Here is a 19,231-nt window from a genome sequence, read left to right on the forward strand (position 1 = left end):
TTGATTAAAAAAGCCACTCTAAAGAAGCAAAACTCTGCCGATGCAAAAATGACTTTAAAATAGGAAATGCGGGCTTTGTCGCTTTTGCGAGAAAAAGGTTGCAGGTGGCAATTGCCCCCTCCGAAATGACAAATTACTCCGCACAATCCTTACGGTAATTGGATTTAAATGGAATTTCTTCAATCCGTGATATGTTGTAGATATGATTTCCTAAAAAAAAAAAAAATAAATAAATAAAAAAAAGTCTCAACGGGCACAGCCCCAAATCACTGACCGTTTGGCCACTACGAGGCTAGTTTTTTGAAGGCAACAGAAGATAGTGATGTTCTGTAATTTGGTGCAAATGACTGAAACGTTGATATGTTGTAAATGTGATCCTGGGAAAAAGTGTTAATGGGCCACTTAATCACTGATCATTTGGCCACTACGAGACCACTTTTCTGAAAGCAGCCGAAGATAGTGATATTCTGGATTTCGATTAAAATGACTGAAACTGTGATATGTTGTAGATGTTGTGATGCTGAGAAAAAGTCTCGATAGGCACAACCACCAATCACTGGCCGTTTGGTCACTACAGTGTCGCCTTTTTGGAAACAGTAGGTAACGATATTCTGGATTTCGGTGGAATTGCTTGAAACCGTGATATGTTGTAAATATTGTGACCTAACACTCACTGACCGTTTGGGCACTACGAGGCCATTTCTTAAAGCAACCGAAGATAGTGATGTTTAGTATTTCGGTGAAAATGACTGAAACTGTGACATTTTAGATATTGTTATCCTGAGAAAAAGCCTCCATGGACACAACCACAATTCACTAATTCTTTGGTCACTACAGGGCTACTTTCTTGGAAACAGCCGAATATATCAATGTTCTGGATTTCGGTAAGATTGAGTAAAACTGAGATAAGTTGAAGATCTTATCATGAGAAAAAGTCTTAATGGACACAATCATATAGTATTATGATCGTTTGGCCATAGGACTGCCAACTCTGGAAATAATAATAATAATAATAATAATAATAATAATAATAATAATAATAATAATAATAATAATAATAATAATAAAACAGCTCCCTCTCCCTATGGTATAGGTCTGAGTGTGAAATGTCTCTGTTCGGACCCATTCATGGGAAAGAAATGTCCTATCGTGAACAAAAGTGCACTTACACCTGTATTTTGCATATCCTTAGTACAATCACTAATAAATAAGCTTAATAGATATATTATGCTATAAATGAGAAACTGAAATCGCATTGATCATTTTGTTGTATTTAACAGTAACTACCACTTCTTTAAAGTCATTGAAAGAGATGAACGACAGAGTAGTAGTGGTCCCCGTATGGCGAACCGAGTCAGCAAAAATTTTCTCGATTCTGATTGGCTGAGAGAGGTCACGTGACGTTAGGCCCCGCCCACGCGGGAAATTCAAATTTTCAGGTCACGTGGTATGACGTCATGAGTCACCCTGCGGGGAAATCCCTCATTCTCTTTTATGACCGGGATTTTTGAAATTTGTTCCCTTTTACGGGTAAGATGAGTGTTTATGATTGGTTGACAAATGTCACCCCTGCGGGGAAATCCCTCATTCTCTTTTATGACCGGGATTTTTGAAATTTGTTCCCTTTTACGGGTAAGATGAGTGCTTTGATACTTGATTCTGATTGGTTGACAAATGTCACGTGATCTTAGACCCGGGATATTTGAAATTCGTTCCCTTTTATGGGTAACATGAATGCTTTGGTACCAAGCTGATGATTGGCTGACAGAGGTCACGTGATCTTAGGCTCTGGGATTAAAAAAAAATTCGTTCCCTTTTATGGGTAAGATGAGTGCTCTGATACCTGATTCTGATTGGTTGACAGATGTTACGTGATCTTAGACCCTGAGATATTTGAAATTCGTTCCCTTTTATGGATAACATAAATGCTTTGGTACCACGATGCTGATGGGTTGATAGAGGTCACGTGATCTTAGGCTCTGGGTTTGGTATTACGATACTGATTGGAAGATAGAAGTCACATGATTTTAGACCCAGCACACGGTGAACAGATTACATGGTATAACGTGGGGGAAATCCCTCACTCATTTGTTTCATTTTATGGATAAGATGAATGTTTTGGTACCTCAATTTTGATCGGAGGATATAAGACACATAATCTTTCCCTCACCCAATGCTAGAAATTCATTTTTTTTTTTTTAGATTAAGTGATATGACAGTGATCACACTCGACCGGGATTTTTTTTAATGGTTATCCTTTTTGGTACCTTAAAGTTCCCGTGGAGGGTTCAACCCCCTCCTTAAATAACCCTTTTCTTTTTTTGGTATCATGATATTGTACTGAAGTTTACATTAAATATTATTGTTCTCTTTGACGTATAAGATGATTACCAGCTTTCTTACCTTGATGGAGAGACCTTGTATGTTTACGTATGGAGATCCTGTACTTGAATTAGTAGTCTATGTCTCTGAAAGGAACAATAGTGAAAGAGGGGTCCATCCTTGTCACTTGTAGATTTCTTATAATGCATTGTTGTGAGTTTAAGCGATTTTTTTAAACGCTCAGCGTTTTATTGCTCAGTAAGCGCTTCATTAATGGAAACAATGTTGCCAGATTTTTCTTACCTAAACTGCACCGATTCTTTTCGAAACCGTTCCGCAGAGTGCAAGAAATTTTAAACTAAATTTTTTCGAACTAAAAATTTTCAAAACTAAAAATTTTTCGAACTAAAAAAATTGTAACTAAAAATTTTTTCGAACCAAAAAAAATTGAAACAAAAAGTTTCAGACAAAACATTTTCGAACTTAAAATTTTGAAACAAAAATTTCAAAAAAAATTTCGAACTAAAAAATTTAAACAAAAAAATTTCGAACAAAAAATTTTAAACTAAAAACTTTCGAACTAAATTTTCAAATCAAATTTTTCGAACTAAAAAAATTGAAAAAAAATTTAAAAATTTAAACAAAAATTTTTCGAACGAAAAAAATATTTTAAACTAAAAACTTTCGAACTAAATTTTCAAGGAGGCGTATTTAAAATTATTTCCTTAAATTTGATAAGTACTTTGTGATCCACTTTGTTCCGTTTCAGGGGTGAACATGGATACCTTGCAATCGTACCGAGTTCGATTCTTGGTGCTAGTTTAGGAAATGTTGAATTTAACGTCCCCCAGCGAAAACGATGGTGATGAGAAATGATAGGACGAAACAGGAGAAAACATCTTCCCTTTTAGAGGTACAAAATTGCCAAAATATAAACGTAAGCAATACGTTGTACCACGTGTTTGGTCTTTTGGCCCAATTTATCTTCTTGGATGAGGCCCTATTACCTTATATAGTTATATGGACGTATACAAGGGTTCATTACCTTTCATAAGATATGGATATATTTGTGCACCCCTTTGAAATTTGGGGGGAGTACTTTGGCCCAACCCCTTCAAGTTTGGAAATTGCCCAATTTAAACATTTGGTATAATAGTATAGGACCCTAATATATATTATTATATCCCTTTTAGGGCACAAAATTACCAAATTTTATTACAACCACGTATTTGGTATTTTGGCTCATTTTATCACCTTGGATGAGGTCCTATTACCTTATATAGTTATATGGACGTATACAGATGTCCATTTCCTATTATAAGACATAGGTACATTTGTGCAACCCTTTACAATTTTGGGAGGAGTACCATGGCCAATCTTTTTAAATTTTGAAAATTTTCTAGTTTAAGCATATACTACTGGACTCTAATATGTATCATGATAAATTTGGGTGGTTCACTTCGTTCCCTTTTAGGGTACAAAATTGCCAAAAAATAAGCATAAGCAATATGTTGTACCACGTGTTTGGTTTTTTTGATCCAATTTATCCTCTTGGATGAGGACCTATCACCTTATATGGTTATATGGTCATGTATAGGGGTCTATTCCCTATCATAAGACATAGGTACATTTGTGCACCCCTTGAAATTTTTGGGAATGGTACCTTGGCCCACCCTTAAGTTTTAGAAATTGCCCAATTTAAACATTTGGTATAATAGTACTGGACCCTAATATATATTACTATAAATTTGGGTGGTCCACCTCGTTCCCTTTTAGGGGACATTTTGTTCTGCTTTAGGGGTGAACATGGATACCGTACATGTGGTGCAATCGTCCCGAGTTCGATTCTTGGTGCTAGTTTCAGGAAATGTTGAATTTAACGTCTCCGCAAAACGATGATGATAGGACGAAACATGAGAAAAACATGAACTTACTTGATTGAGGATTGAAGCAGGGACCTCACACATTAGTGACAAACGCGGCTGGGATGGTGTGATTTTGGACCTAATTAGTAACTCTCGTTTCCGTTCATGGATTAAATAAAAATATGACTCTTTGCTTAAATCTGATTAGTTCATTGTTCGAGCGATTTTTAAACGCCCAGCGTTTGTTGATCAGTAAGCGCTTCATTGATGGAAACAATGTTGCCAGGTTTTGAAAATCTAAACTGCTCCGATTCTTTTTCGAAACGGTTCCGCTGAGTGCAAGAATTTTCAGAACTAAAAACTTTTCAAAAAAAATTTTCGAACTAAAAAATTTCAAATAAAAAAATTTAAAACAAAAATTTTCAAACTGAAAGATTTCAAATAAAATTTTGAAACAAATTTTGAAAATCTAAAATTTTTAAAACTAAAAAATAAAATCAAACTTTCTGGAACGAAATTTTTTTAAACTTAAAATTTTCGAACTCGAACCGAATTTGGAAACTAAAAAACTTTTCGAACCAAGTTTTCAAACAATTTTTTTTCGAACTCAGAAAGTTTCAAACTTAAAACTTGCAAATCAAAATTTCAAACTAAAAAGTTTTCGATCTAAAATTTTGAACTAAAAAAAATTCGAACTCAAAGTTCTCACTAAAAATTTTTCGAACTCAGAAAGTTTTAAAATCAAAATTTGAAACTCAAGTTTCGAATTAAACATATTTTCGAACAACAATTATCAAACTCAAACTTTTCGAAAATCTTAACAGAGATTCAAAGTGATCACTCGTTTCGCGAGCCGTAACTTTTAGTAATGTAACATAGTTTACGGTTTAAGATTTATATTGTCTTGAGAACGATTGAGTTCGTTTATGTAATGAACCCGTTGGCCAGCCATAGCCTGATTTCACATCGTAGCTCATGAAAGCAATCTTGTTGTAGTTGTGTAGCCATGACCATTTTTTTTCTGGACATAGCCTGTACGATCACCAGGAATAAAATACTACTTAGTTTAGCGACCATTAAGACGTGATTTAATAAATATTAGCCACATTAACACTTGAACTTGTATGAAACGAATAACAGCTTACTGATCAAAGCACAGAACGAAAAAATGCTAAGATGGACAGAATTTCATTCATGTGACGTCAAGCACGGAAGTATTTCCTTACCTCTCACTCCTCTCACTTGAAGGTCAAGGTGCTAATCAGCATTTTCCAGGTTGAATGCATTACAATAAAAAAAAATCTTTCCTTAAGCCCATTTGAGATTTCAGTGGCTAAGTCCAGGTTCGATTTTTGGCGTTATTATTACGGGTTTAAGTACACAACCCACAGAAGTACGTTCAAGTCTTATATAGCCTAAGGACATAAACGCTTTTCATCTTATACGTAAAATAGAAACAAATATTTGGTGTTTATAGCTACATTTATGATGATTCGAATTTCACTTTGAACTGTAGGTCCACGTCCTATACAGCCTCGATATTGTTAAGTCAACATAAAACATTTATGGTGGTTCAGATTTTATCGTTCACGTCTTATGCAGTCTAGGAACACAAGATTTACGTCCTCGGTACTGTCAAGAGAACAAAAAAAACACTCGTGGTGGTTCAGAGAAATGAAATTAAATCTTTGAGTTTTACGTCTTACGGTTATGTTAACTAGGCTAAAGAAAACGATGATGATGAGAAATAAATGTAATGATGGATTAAATATAGTGGGGAGAACCCTGAGAAAACTCACGCACACGGCTTTTTTGCTCACTACAAAGCAACTTGGCGTTAGCTAAGATCGAACTAGCGACCTTACACACCTCTGTCATTGAGTCATCACGACGTAAACAGATAATGATATACTTAACATGAAATAAGCAAGGTCACTGAGTTGAGGAAGATCATTTTGCAGGCCTCAGCTTTTTCTCGAGGAGCAAATACCACAACAATAATTTAAAAACCATTCATGAAAAAAGACTGTTGTTTAGACTAACATCACGCACACACACACACACACACACACACAAACACACAATGTTGTTTATTACAGTACATACTGATTACATTTTTTTTAAATACAAATATATTACTTATGTTGATTTCAATGAAAATGTAATTAAGTTTTACCAGTAGGCACAGACTGTTCGTGCAATACTTTTATCGTATAAAAACTTCACTTAAAATAGTGAACGTCAGCAGAATCAAACTAGAATCCTTTTCGCATTAGATGCACTTGTTCACTTTTATGAAATTGTTTTCCAGCCGGAATCGATCTTCTTGTGAATGTTATTTAATATAAATCACTCGTATTACAGCACCATGGTACAAAACAATATGAGATCAAAACGATAAATCGTTCATTTCTTTTACACAAGGAAAGCCGTAACAGTTTTTTTTCCTTCTTCATTTACAATCTTATGAGGGAAGCTCTTCCACCATAGTAAATTGAATTCAATGTAGCATCATTCACTACTGGCACGATCTTTCACGAAATAAGTAACATGATAATCCTATAAGAACGACGGGAAGCACTCTAAAGGAATCGAACTGAAAACCTCTTGCACCAGAAAATTGGATTCAATGCAACATTATAGCATCACTAGGTAACACGGTAATCACTATTGCAGTAAATGACAAGTTCAATGTTACAAACACAGGACTGATATCTTAGTAACTAAGCAACAGTAACACAATTTAAAGAGAGAGAATGCAATATGACAGAGCTGAATGACGTTATAAAGAAAAACTGCAAATTCTGCATTCTTCATCTATGACAAAGAAACTATGATACTGAAGTAATGAAATTCATTTCGTTACGAAATTTGTGCAAGAAGCCGCTCCTCTATTTCGTCATCTTCGCCTTCGCATGTGATTTTTTTAATGCAATTTCAATATGACAGAAGCTGACTTAATATTTTAAAGTGTTTGGCAATGTCAATGTAAAATTGGTTCATTGCTTTTAACAACTAAGCAGACGTCGATTTTGAGGTCCGAGTTCCCAGCTCATAAGATATGAATCGCTGTGCTAAACGAAATATGTTCTTTTCTTGAAGTTCTAATCGATCCGGGGTTCGACTCCAGGTAAGGAAACACACATTTTCGTTTGTTCTATCGCAGGATGTCAACATTTGATGGTTCAGATTTCATCTTATTTCACGTCTTAATGGTCGCTAAACTAAGTAGTATTTCATTCCTGGTGATCGTACAGGCTATGTCCAGAAAAAAAATGGTCATGGCTACACAACTACAACAAGATTGCTTTCATGAGCTACGATGTGAAATCAGGCTATGGCTGGCCAACGGGTTCATTACATAAACGAACTCAATCGTTCTCAAGACAATATAAATCTTAAACTGTAAACTATGTTACATTACTAAAAGTTACGGCTCGCGAAACGAGTGATCACTTTGAATCTCTGTTAAGATTTTCGAAAAGTTTGAGTTTGATAATTGTTGTTCGAAAATATGTTTAATTCGAAACTTGAGTTTCAAATTTTGATTTTAAAACTTTCTGAGTTCGAAAAATTTTTAGTGAGAACTTTGAGTTCGAATTTTTTTTAGTTCAAAATTTTAGATCGAAAACTTTTTAGTTTGAAATTTTGATTTGCAAGTTTTAAGTTTGAAACTTTCTGAGTTCGAAAAAAAAATGTTTGAAAACTTGGTTCGAAAAGTTTTTTAGTTTTCAAATTCGGTTCGAGTTCGAAAATTTTAAGTTTAAAAAAATTTCGTTCCAGAAAGTTTGATTTTATTTTTTAGTTTTAAAAATTTTAGATTTTTCAAAATTTGTTTCAAAATTTTATTTGAAATCTTTTAGTTTGAAAATTTTTGTTTAAATTTTTATTTGAAATTTTTTAGTTCGAATTTTTTTTGAAAAGTTTAATTTTTTTTTAGTTTGAAAATTTTTAGTTTTCAAAATTTTTAGTTTTGAAAATTGTTGCACTCAGCGGAACCGTTTCGAAAAAGAATCGGAGCAGTTTAGATTTTCAAAATCTGGCAACATCGGTTCCATCAATGAAGCGCTTACTGATCAACAAATGCTAACCGTTTTAAAAAAAAAATCACTCGAACAATGAACTAATCAGATTTAAGCAAAGAGTCATCTTTTTATTTAATCCACGAACGGAAACGAAAAGATACTAATTAGGTCCAAAATCACATCATCCCATCCCTTTTATTCATCTCAAAATAAATATATCCTTTCAAAGTAAACTATTGGCAATTAAATACTGTATATGTTCAATATGCAATGATACTGACAACGAATACGTAAGCACATGTAACACAATATAGCTGACGTTTGCTTCTAAACATATGATTATAAGCCAATGCACGAAGAAGCTTTTTTTTCATCATTTTTATTTAATCTGCGAACAAAAACGATATAAATTAATGTTATTAACCAGACCCGAAATCGTTCCTCCTTTACACCTCTTAGAGATATTCAATAAACGAACTGACATTATACTCTTCGTAAAAGCAGATTCTGCAAGTTCACAACAATTCGTATGCGTAACAACGAGCAGAAAAAATGTTTAATGTAACATAACATGTCCATGTTTCTTTTCATAGGTAAAATTGTTCGCACTGAATGGAGTACGGTGGCTCAGTGCTTGTCTCTAACGAATGAGGTTCCTGCTTCAATCCACAACGAAGTAACTTCATGTTTTCCTCCTACGTTTCAAGGGGACGTTAAAATTTCCTGAAACTAACAAAGAATCAAACTCGGGACCATTGCATAGTAATCAACACACGTGTACGGTCGCTTAGCGCTTGTCTCTACTGTATGAGGTCCCTGCTTCAATCCTCAGTCAAGTAAGTTCATGTTTCGTCCTATCATTTCTCATCGTTTTCGCGGGGACGTTAAATTCAACATTTCCAAGAATCAAACTCGGGACGATTCCAAGGTATCCATAATGAAATGAAATGAAATGAAATCTTTAAGTTTTACGTCCCACGGTTATGCCGGTTAGGCTAAAGGAGACGGTGATGATGAGAGATGAGTGAAATGGTGGAATGAAGAAAGTGGGAGGAAACGGGAGAACCCCGAGAAAACCCACGAGCACGGTGTTTGTCCACCACAAAGTTCACTTGGCGGAGGCTGGGATCGAACCCGGGACCCCAAGCACCAGAGGTGAACGCTCTACCACTGAGCCACCGCGCCCCCCAAGGTATCCATGTTCACACCTAAAGCGGAATAAAAATGCCCCCCTAAAAGGGAACGAGGTGGACCACTGTATCCACGTTCACCCCTAAAGCGAAACAAAATGACCCTAAAAGGGAACGAGGTGGACCACCCAAATTTATAGTAATATATATTAGGGTCCAGTACTATGATACCAAATGTTTTAAATTTGGTAATTTCTAAAACTTAAGGGGCGGGCCAAGGTACCATTCCCGGGGTGTGCACATATGTACTTATGTTTCATAATAGGGAATGGACTCCTATACATGGCCATATAACCATATAAGGTAATAGGACCTCATCCAAGGAAATGAATTAGGTCAAAACCAAACACGTGGTACAACGTATTGCTTACGTTTATATTTTGCCAATTTTATACACCTAAAAGGGAAACGAAATAGACCACCGAAATTTATAGTGATCTATATTAGGGTTCTATACTATTATACCAAATGTTTAAATTGGGCAATTTCCAAAATTTAAGGGGTGGGCCAAGGCATTCCTCCCGGGGTGCACAAATGTACCTATGTCTTACAATATGAAATAAACACCTGTATACACCCATATAACTATATAAGGTAATAGGACCTCATCCAAGGGAATAAAATGAGCCAAAACCAAACATGTGGTTGTACTAAAATTTGGCAATTTTGTACCCCTAAAAGGGAACGAAGTGAACCACCCAAATTTATAGTAATACATACTAGGGTTCTATACTATTATACCAAAATGTTTAAATTGGGCAATTTCCAAAATTTAAGGGCTGGGCCAATGCACTCCTGCCAAATTTTTTAAAGGGGTGCACAAATGTACCTATGTCTTACAATAGGAAATAAACACCTGTATACAACCATATAACTATATAAGGTAATAGGACCTCATCCAAGGGAATAAAATGAGCCAAAACCAAACATGTGGTTGTACTAAAATTTGGCAATTTTGTACCCCTAAAAGGGAACGAAGTGAACCACCCAAATTTATAGTAATACATACTAGGGTTCTATACTATTATACCAAAATGTTTAAATTGGGCAATTTCCAAAATTGAAGGGGTGCGCCAAAGTACACCTCCCGGGCCCCGCAAGGGTAAAACATGACGTCATACCATGTGACCTGTTCAGCGTGTAGCGGGTCTAAGATAATGTAACCTCTGTCAGCCAATCAGTATCGTAGTACCAAAGTACTCATCAAAGAGGATACCAAAATTTCAAAACCCAGGGTCTAAGATCATGTGACCACTATCAACCAATCAAATTCAAGGTACCAAACCACTCATCTTACCCGTAAAAGGGAACGAATTTTAAAAAAATCCCTGAGCCTAAAATCACGTGACCTCTATCAGCCAATCAGCATCGTGGTACCAAAGGATTCATCTTACCCGTAACAGGAAACGAATTTCAAATATCGCAGGGTCTAAAATCACGTGACATTTGTCAACCAATCATAAACACTCATCTTACCCGTAAAAGGGAACAAATTTCAAAAATCCCGGTCATAAAAGAGAATGAGGGATTTCCCCGCAGGGGTGACATTTATCAACCAATCATAAACACTCATCTTACCCGTAAAAGGGAACAAATTTCAAAAATCCCGGTCATAAAAGAGAATGAGGGATTTCCCCGCAGGGTGACTCATGACGTCATACCACGTGACCTGAAAATTTGAATTTCCCGCGTGGGCGGGGCCTAACGTCACGTGACCTCTCTCAGCCAATCAGAATCGAGAAAATTTTTGCTGACTCGGTTCGCCATACGGGGACCACTACTACTGACAGTATATTAATGTTTACGTGACAATTTTGCATTTGGAAAATGAAATTTATTCTTTAAAGTTATACTTCAACTACAGGAAATCGCTTTAAGAAATCCTTTTTCACTCTCAATAAATACCGTATATAAAATTAAAATTCAAGTAAATTTCAAAATTTTCCTGATACAGTCCCTGTCTTCTTTAAAATTATCTAAACACATGAACAAAATACAGTATATTAATCATTTATAGATGGGGAAAGGTAACAGTTTCGAATTTACAGTATGAATGCTACTTTTTAAATCTATACTTCGAACTAGAACAAATTTGAAAAAAAAACAGTCATAAAGGGGTTGGTAAGAAGTTTATACCAATCACCGGCTTTAATCAAAATAACAACAATATTTCCTGCCAGGCCGGTCAAAAACCGGCCAGCTGGCAACCCTATTTGGCCACTACAGGTCCATTAAAAATAACAGCCGGGTATAACGATTTTTTGATCTCGGTGTAAATGAATGAAAGTGTGATATCGTGATCCTGAGAAAAATTGTCTAGGGCTTTCCAGGGCTTCGTTTTATCCCGTGAGATGAGCATGTGAATATGGGCTATGCTTAAATGATGTTCACCGTTACTCTCTCCATCGCTTTCCGGGTTGTGGGATATGAATTTTCAGGGTTTCATACAATTCTAACAAAATTCCAGAGTATCCTTACCTTCTGCTGTTTTAAAAAAAATGTGGCCCCGTAGTTGCCAAATGGTCACTGATTGGTGGTTGTGACCATGGAGGCTTTTTCTCAGGACCACAGTATCTACAACATATCACAGTTTCAAGCAATTTCACCGAAATCCGGAATACCATTACTTTTAGCACTTTTTTTCTTTTTTAAAAAAAGTGGTCCAGTAGTGGCCAAACGGTCAGTGATGGATGGTTGTACGAATTGAGACTTTTTCTCAGGATCATAATATCTACAACATATCATGGTTTCAAGCAATTCCACCCAAACCCAAATGAAACTTTTTTTCAGGATCACAACATCTATAACATATCACAGTTTCAGTCACTTTAATCGAAATCCAGAATATCACTATTTTCTGGTAGTTTCAAAAAAGTGGTCTCGTAGTGGCCAAACAATCAGTTATTGGTGGTTACGCCCATTAAGACCTTTTCTCAGGCTCACAATGTCTACAACATATCAACGTTTCAGTCATTTTTACCGAAATCCAGAGTGTCGTTATCTTCGGCTGTTTTCAAAAATGTGCCCCTGTGGTGACCAAACGGTCAGTGATTTGTGGTTGTGCCCGTTGAGACTTTTTCTTAGAAACACCGTATTTACAACATATCATGATTTGAAGCAATACCATTGAATCTTTGCCCCCTTAACTTATTTTCCGAAAGAAACAAAAAAATACATGTCGATTTATTTTCGGTCTAGTATATATGTGCCAAGTTTAAAGAAAATCGGATGGCGAGAAACCATTGTGAAGCTATCTCCTCTACACTTTCACTTTGGACTTGACGGGTTTTTGCTCCAAAGTCTTCAATTATTGAAAAATTTTCTGAAATCTATAGAAACACATTGAAGAGTAGAAAAATTATTTTTTTCTAGGAGATCACTATTTGTGCTTGAAAAGTTTTTTTTCTTAGTGCCAAATATTAATAATGGTTTACAATAACATAGAAAATAAAGGCAACGGAGGATTTTCAAGTTAACAAATATTAATATATACATTCACTAAGGAATATAAAGCATCACGCTAACGGCTAACAGTTGTATCGTACCACTACATATTTGTGTCATTTGAAAACGATACTGATACATCTGGTTATCATTTAGTGAGAAAGGTATTTCGCGACCAGTAGCTAAAATAGTTGCGAAAAGGATTCAAATATCCCACAATCTGTTGCGTTATATTGCAATCTATGTTTGTATAAGAGCTCACTTAGTTGAGGGATAGGTACTCCAGGTCTTGCTCTGTGATACAACTTGTGAATTAGTTGCTTGACTATCTATAATGTTTACGTGTTTCATTTTTGAAAATGTGATTTTTTAAAACTACATTCATACCTGCTGCTATGATTTTAATGGGGTTTGAATCTATCGTAGTGACCTCGAAATCCTCGTTCCACGAGCGCCTAGTATTATAGACATATTCCTTTGGTTTAATCCGGGGGGAACACTCTCAGAGCTCCGGGTAGCAGTACCCCCCCCCCCAAAAAAAAAAAATGTCAGGAAGAAACACTGGTAATCTTCATTGCGTCTCTTGAGGCCTTTGAAGTTGCCAGCATGCAATAGGTTTTGGAATTCAGATTTAAGCAAAGCGCCTGCAATGTCCGTCAACCCGCCATGGGCAGCTTCTCTGCTGGTTGCCTAACACAGTAGTTTAAGCCTGCAATAATTAATCTTATGAGCTCAAAACGGCCTCTAAAATATTGAATAGAACAATAACGACACGGTTTTTGAAAATGTGAATGGGAACTGCACAATCTATAGAAAATTTGGAATCGACCAGCGAAAACGACACGTTTCTAGCACGTGTAGTTTCCATTGTTGAAAGATTGGGGACAAACATATAGACAGGACTGGCTGAACCTGCGGTTACACAGCGCATCATTCACAGATGAGCATGAATCTCCATGTCATTCCTCACATCTGTACATGTCCTTTAACAGATACAAATGAAAGACGTCTTGATAAAAATCGGCAAGGGGTGCAATAAAGGGGAAATTTTTTCGATTATTTTTTCAATATCTCGCACCGTTAGCAAGATTGAGCCTACTTTCGGTTGGAGTTTCTAATTCATGTATGATCAGAGATTTCTTTCTTCTTGTATGCAATGTAATAAGCAAATATATTACATACACAACTAATTATAATGTCAGTGATATATGGTGTTCATTGGGCAAAACACTCCAAACAATAAAGATTCATCTTAGTCTGGAGAAATGGTGGTTATCCTTCGTTGTTCATTATCATTTGGCCATGAAACAAATGTCTGAGGGATATAAACTCCTGCATACAATAATGTGTTGGAATGTATAACTCATAGGATAGGATGTTTTTTTTTTTAATTTCATCATTTCCAGTGTACTCCTAAAAAATGTAATATAGAAATAACGACCACACTTTTTAAATTTCAATTAGAACTGGACAATCTACAGAAAATTTGGAATCGACCAGTGTAAATGACACATTTCTAGCAGTTGTGGTTTTTGAGATCTCATTGTCGAAAGGATGGGAGACAAACATATAAACTTTTCTTTGGAGACAAACATATAAACCTAGCATTTTAATATAGAGATAGGTTGTTTAGGACGTTTCAAATAATAAAATGACTATATAAGTCTATGCACATTTTTTTTTTATTTCTTTCCTCAAAGAATTCAATGTACAGAGATAGCCTGTGATTGTATTAATTTGTATTTTTTTTCTTTTACGTAAAAACATACAAGTTATAGATGGAAATCAGAAAATGTACGTTTCGCTACATAAGAATTACGAAATGTGTTGTACCGTTACACGTTAATTTCACTTTATAATTAGATATATTAGCTGAAGCGAGTGTAGCGAGCCTTTACTACTCCGTTTAATCGCAATTTGTATGTCAGTCTGTCCGTTTCTCTGCTTCACGACAACTCTAGTAAAACCTACTCGACTTTAATGAAACTTGATATATGTTTTCTCTTCTCTCGTCATGTACTCCAGTGTACAATCCTATTGTTTGGAGTTGCAATTCATCAAGAATAAGGAGTAAAAAGGAGTGTAACTCAGATAATGTTGCAAATTTTCACATACCCATACAAAAAATTTCTGGTAGGCCTTATAAACTATGTAAAAAATCGATTTTGATAAAGCATGGTGTATATTTTTTTAGGGCGTCCGATCATCTCCATTCGCTGTGATTAAAATCGATCAAGTATAAGTGGTTAAAAGGGGTAAGTTCCCGAAACTTTGAACTTTCCTTATTTAAGAAATATGATAAGAAAAAACAACTTTAGCTAAAATCATTCGACTTTGATACAATATGGAGTACTTTCTTTGAGGTTTCTCGATCACCCGTTGGTTGGTTTAGAGTCTGTTAAGAACGAAATGGTGAATTATTTGCACCTTATTAGTATTTTTTAAACAGATGTTCAACGATAATTTTCATAAAAATCATATTTGATTTTGTAGCAACATAGCAAGTAGTTCTTTTGAGACTTCCCAATAATACTCACTGTAATGAGTGAAAATCACTGAAGAATAATGACTGGATTTAGCTATAGTCCAAATTTAAAAATAATATATGTTCAATGAAAACTTTCTTAAAATGATATTCATTTTTGTGGAATGTGGCATATATTACAGTAGAGCGTCGATTATCCGAACGTCGGTCAACCGAACGACCGCTTAACCGAACTGTGTACTCGCTCGCACCTGTTACTCTCCCACCCTACCGTCCATCATCCCCCTCACTCCCAAACCAAGTTTCCCACAATAGTCGCCGCACTGAGCCACCGCTGGCGGAACATTGCTTCTAATGGGGCCTTCATAAGGCGCTGCTGACCGGCCAAGCCGCCAGTCGCTGTGTTTCAACAATCAAGACACTTCTGTCGGTTTGGCACTGGCTGTAGAAGTACAGTCCAGTACAGTGCAGTGCAGTACAGTACAGTACAGTACAGTACAGTTCGATTATCCGAACAAACCAGTTTTCCGAACACCCATGTCCCCCAATTACTTCGGATAATCGACGCTCTACTGTATTCCGCACTCGTGGATAAGTTAGTCACGCCCCCAAAATTTTAAAATATGCTAACAAAATAACTATCCTAAAATTATATTTAGTATATTAAAGGCGTGAAATTTCTGATTGTCAGACCCAACCAATGGCAACCAAATGTTTTAGTCTGGCAATAGGCACTTGGCCTGTACTTTGTCTTCGAATTGCGAAGAAAAGTTCCGACCAAACTCTGATCTGGCTACTAGATTCAGTCCCGAAATTTCGTGGCTTGTTTTAACGAAACATGATGTGTGTATGTGTGTGTGTTATAAAGACTTACTATGCGTTCTTAGTATTTGGTTTTTAAATCTACCGAAAATGAAAGAATGACTTTAACTTCTTCCCTGATTTAACCTTTATTTTACGGTTTGTCAGTACACTGCCAGAATAGTAAATCCGTTCTTTCCCGCGTGGCACTGTACTGACACAGGCGAAAGGTCTACTTTAACCCGTGAGCACACCGGTTGAAAACCAACGTTTTTGGTTCCTTTCACTATGGACTATCTCTTCATACAATAAGGCACATCATTTTTTTTAAAAAAAAAATATGTGTGCTCGCGGGTCAAAGTAAACATTTCGCCTGTGTCAGTACAGTGCCACGCGGGAAAGAACGGATTTACTATTCTGGCAGTGTACTGACAGCCGTAAAATAAAGGTTAAAAGAAAATTATTCTACGTTAACACGTAAAAAATATTTCCTTTTGATGCAATATAGTGCATATGTTATGTAAGGCTTTAACTGAAGTTTCCTTCCAGTGGTTCAAGTAAATTGATTGTGTGGGAGTGACAACGTACCCCCTCCCATCAATTTGAAACAAATGTTCCAGGGTAACTTTCGTTAAAAATTAGATTTTTATTATTAAAAATTACTCGTACTGGCTGAGATTGAAATTGGTGAGGAGTAAGGAGATGAAAATTTAACTAAAAACAAACAAAAACTGGTGATTTGTGATCTCTTCTGCAATGTGTATCACTAGTAGTTTTCGAAACTCCAACATCAGTTTCCTGAATTCGAGAGTTTATAATTCCGGTATTCCGTAATTTCATGATTTCGAAATTTCGAAATACTGACAGAATTTTAGATATCCCAGAATTCTGAGCTTTCGAAATTGCGATATTCCGAAATGTCTTGCAAACTTTCCGAAATTCCAGATTTCTAAATTTCGGATAATGTTCCAAGATTACGTATACTAAGAAGAAATCGTATGTGGTGTACTTAAAATCGTATGTTACATTTGTAAATCCTGTAGTTTTTGGACTTAACGTACAGCAAACGTAGAAATGAAAACGCATATTTTATAATGCTTTCTGTATAAGTGTTACATCTAAACGTCTTTTTCCTATGAAAGAATATAGGCGGTCAGGGTCTCACATACAAATGGACATATAAAACATATAACTGACGAATGTAACATACATATATATATGTAAGATAAGGAAGACTGTTAGATAGCAGACATCCAGGAAAGGCAAGATGTAACATCTAAAGGCAGTGCCTATGTAGCATATGGATAACGTATACTCCGTACTGATTTTTGTAGTAAGCAAGAGGATTCGGTATATTTGTAAAATATACCGCTGTCCGGAGAACGGATTTTTCTAAGTGTAATTCCGACGTTTCAAGATTTCGGGATGTTATTCTAATATTCCGGAATTCCGTGGTTTTGAGATTCCAAAGTTCAAGAATTCCGATTTTCTGATATTTCGGAATGAAGTTACGATTTCCTAAATTTCTAATTTAATTTTTAATTTCGATTATTTTCATTCCTAGGTATTCCAAATTCCGGAATCCGCTAGTGTATAGTGTCCGTCCAGGATTCTATTTCCATAGAGGTGGTTGTATAGATGCAAGCCCATCTCGTTGTTTGTATCCTATTTAAAACATTAGGTACAAAAGCACTAGTGCAAAAAGGTTTGTTAAACTCCAATCAATTAACAAGAAACTATTTCTAGATTCAACCCAAATATTATAATTTAATATTAATATATAGTCCGTTGCATGAAGCCCTGAAGACTTAAGAAAAAAAGACTTATAGACTGTAGATAATTATAAATTGAGGAATGTATGATCACAGCATATAACGAATTTCGACGTCATTTTTGCTGATTTGCTTTACGGGAGTCCACTATACCTGATTCTGTCATTAAAATGTTCACTAATTGTCCCTCTCGATTCTGTAATATTAATACCATCAAAAGAGTCCCCATGGTCATCCGTCCAAGTGCTGACCAGACTTCGAGCTACTTAACTTCGCCGATCTCATAACAACCGGTAGGTTGAACGGCTACTGAATGCAAGAAAATATTGTAATCAGTAATAAGTAATCAACGCTATCACTACTTACAGAGTTTTTTTCTTCGTCAATAATATATATATATATATATATATATATATATATATATATATATATATATATATATATATATATATATATAATGATCACTAATATTATTGAATATAGAACTCTTCGACTTCGCGACCAACATAACTAAATATAATAATATTAAATGAAATTAAAGATAATAAATGCATAATTTTGACTATTCTGTTACATGGTTATGAAAGTTGGATGTTAACTTGCGAGACGAACATAAATTGCTGGATTTTGGTAATGTCCTCGAGGAAAATGCCTTGTTCAAACTGAGAGGAACAAAAGTGGGCTAGTGAGCGTTAAAACTCCAAGCTTATGTATTCGTCAATGTACATACGCAGAGTGCATAATTAAATCAACACGTATAAGATGATCAGGAAGGACTGACAAAATTTGATTCATGTATCTTAGCTCCAGAATTGATCCACCGTCAAAATTAGTCCATTATCTGAGTCGGACTAGACCGATCCTGAGCAAGACTTGTAACCTGAGTGGAGAATATATACCGAATTAATATAGTGTCGGTTCAAAATCTGAAAAAAAAAAACGTTCTGGTTGGCTGACAGGATATGGGAATAAATAACTGGAAGTAAATTAAAATAGTCATTATATCGGCTTGACGGAAAAGAATCCATTGGTACATTTTCAGTTTCGTGCCATGTTTCCTATTATCTTTCGAAGGATGTAAGGAATTATATAAATATAAGAAAATGTGGAAGTCTAGGATTTCAGGTGATTAAATGAAAATGAAATAATTTAATATCAAACGAGCTTTAAAATTACAATAAAACTTAGCATTAACGAGTACCAGTGTCACGTGTACACCACGTAGAGTTCGGTTTGTATGATGTCATACTTTCACAATTAATATTGAAATCGGAAATGCAGATTGAAACTACTTTAGGTTTTGGTAAGAAGATTTGAGTGCAGATTG

General features: G+C 35.5%; 1 protein-coding gene across 4 annotated transcripts in view; it reads left to right on the plus strand.

Moving 5' to 3' along the window:
- LOC145693315 (clavesin-2-like) overlaps positions 1 to 19,231 on the plus strand; it is a 159,172-nt gene that overhangs the window by 14,499 nt on the left and 125,442 nt on the right. For 2 of the 4 annotated variants that reach the window (XM_081769193.1, XM_081769194.1), the window contains exon 2: positions 15,041 to 15,101. The exons of the other annotated variants lie outside the window; for them this stretch is intronic. The gene's annotated coding sequence lies outside the window, so the exon portion shown is untranslated. The remainder of the gene's footprint in view (positions 1 to 15,040; positions 15,102 to 19,231) is intronic. 4 annotated transcript variants of the gene reach the window in all.

This window comes from Thermobia domestica, chromosome 8 (assembly GCF_964235325.1).
Source record: "Thermobia domestica chromosome 8, izTheDome1.hap1.1, whole genome shotgun sequence".
In the NCBI taxonomy this organism is placed as follows: Eukaryota; Metazoa; Arthropoda; class Insecta; order Zygentoma; family Lepismatidae; genus Thermobia; species Thermobia domestica.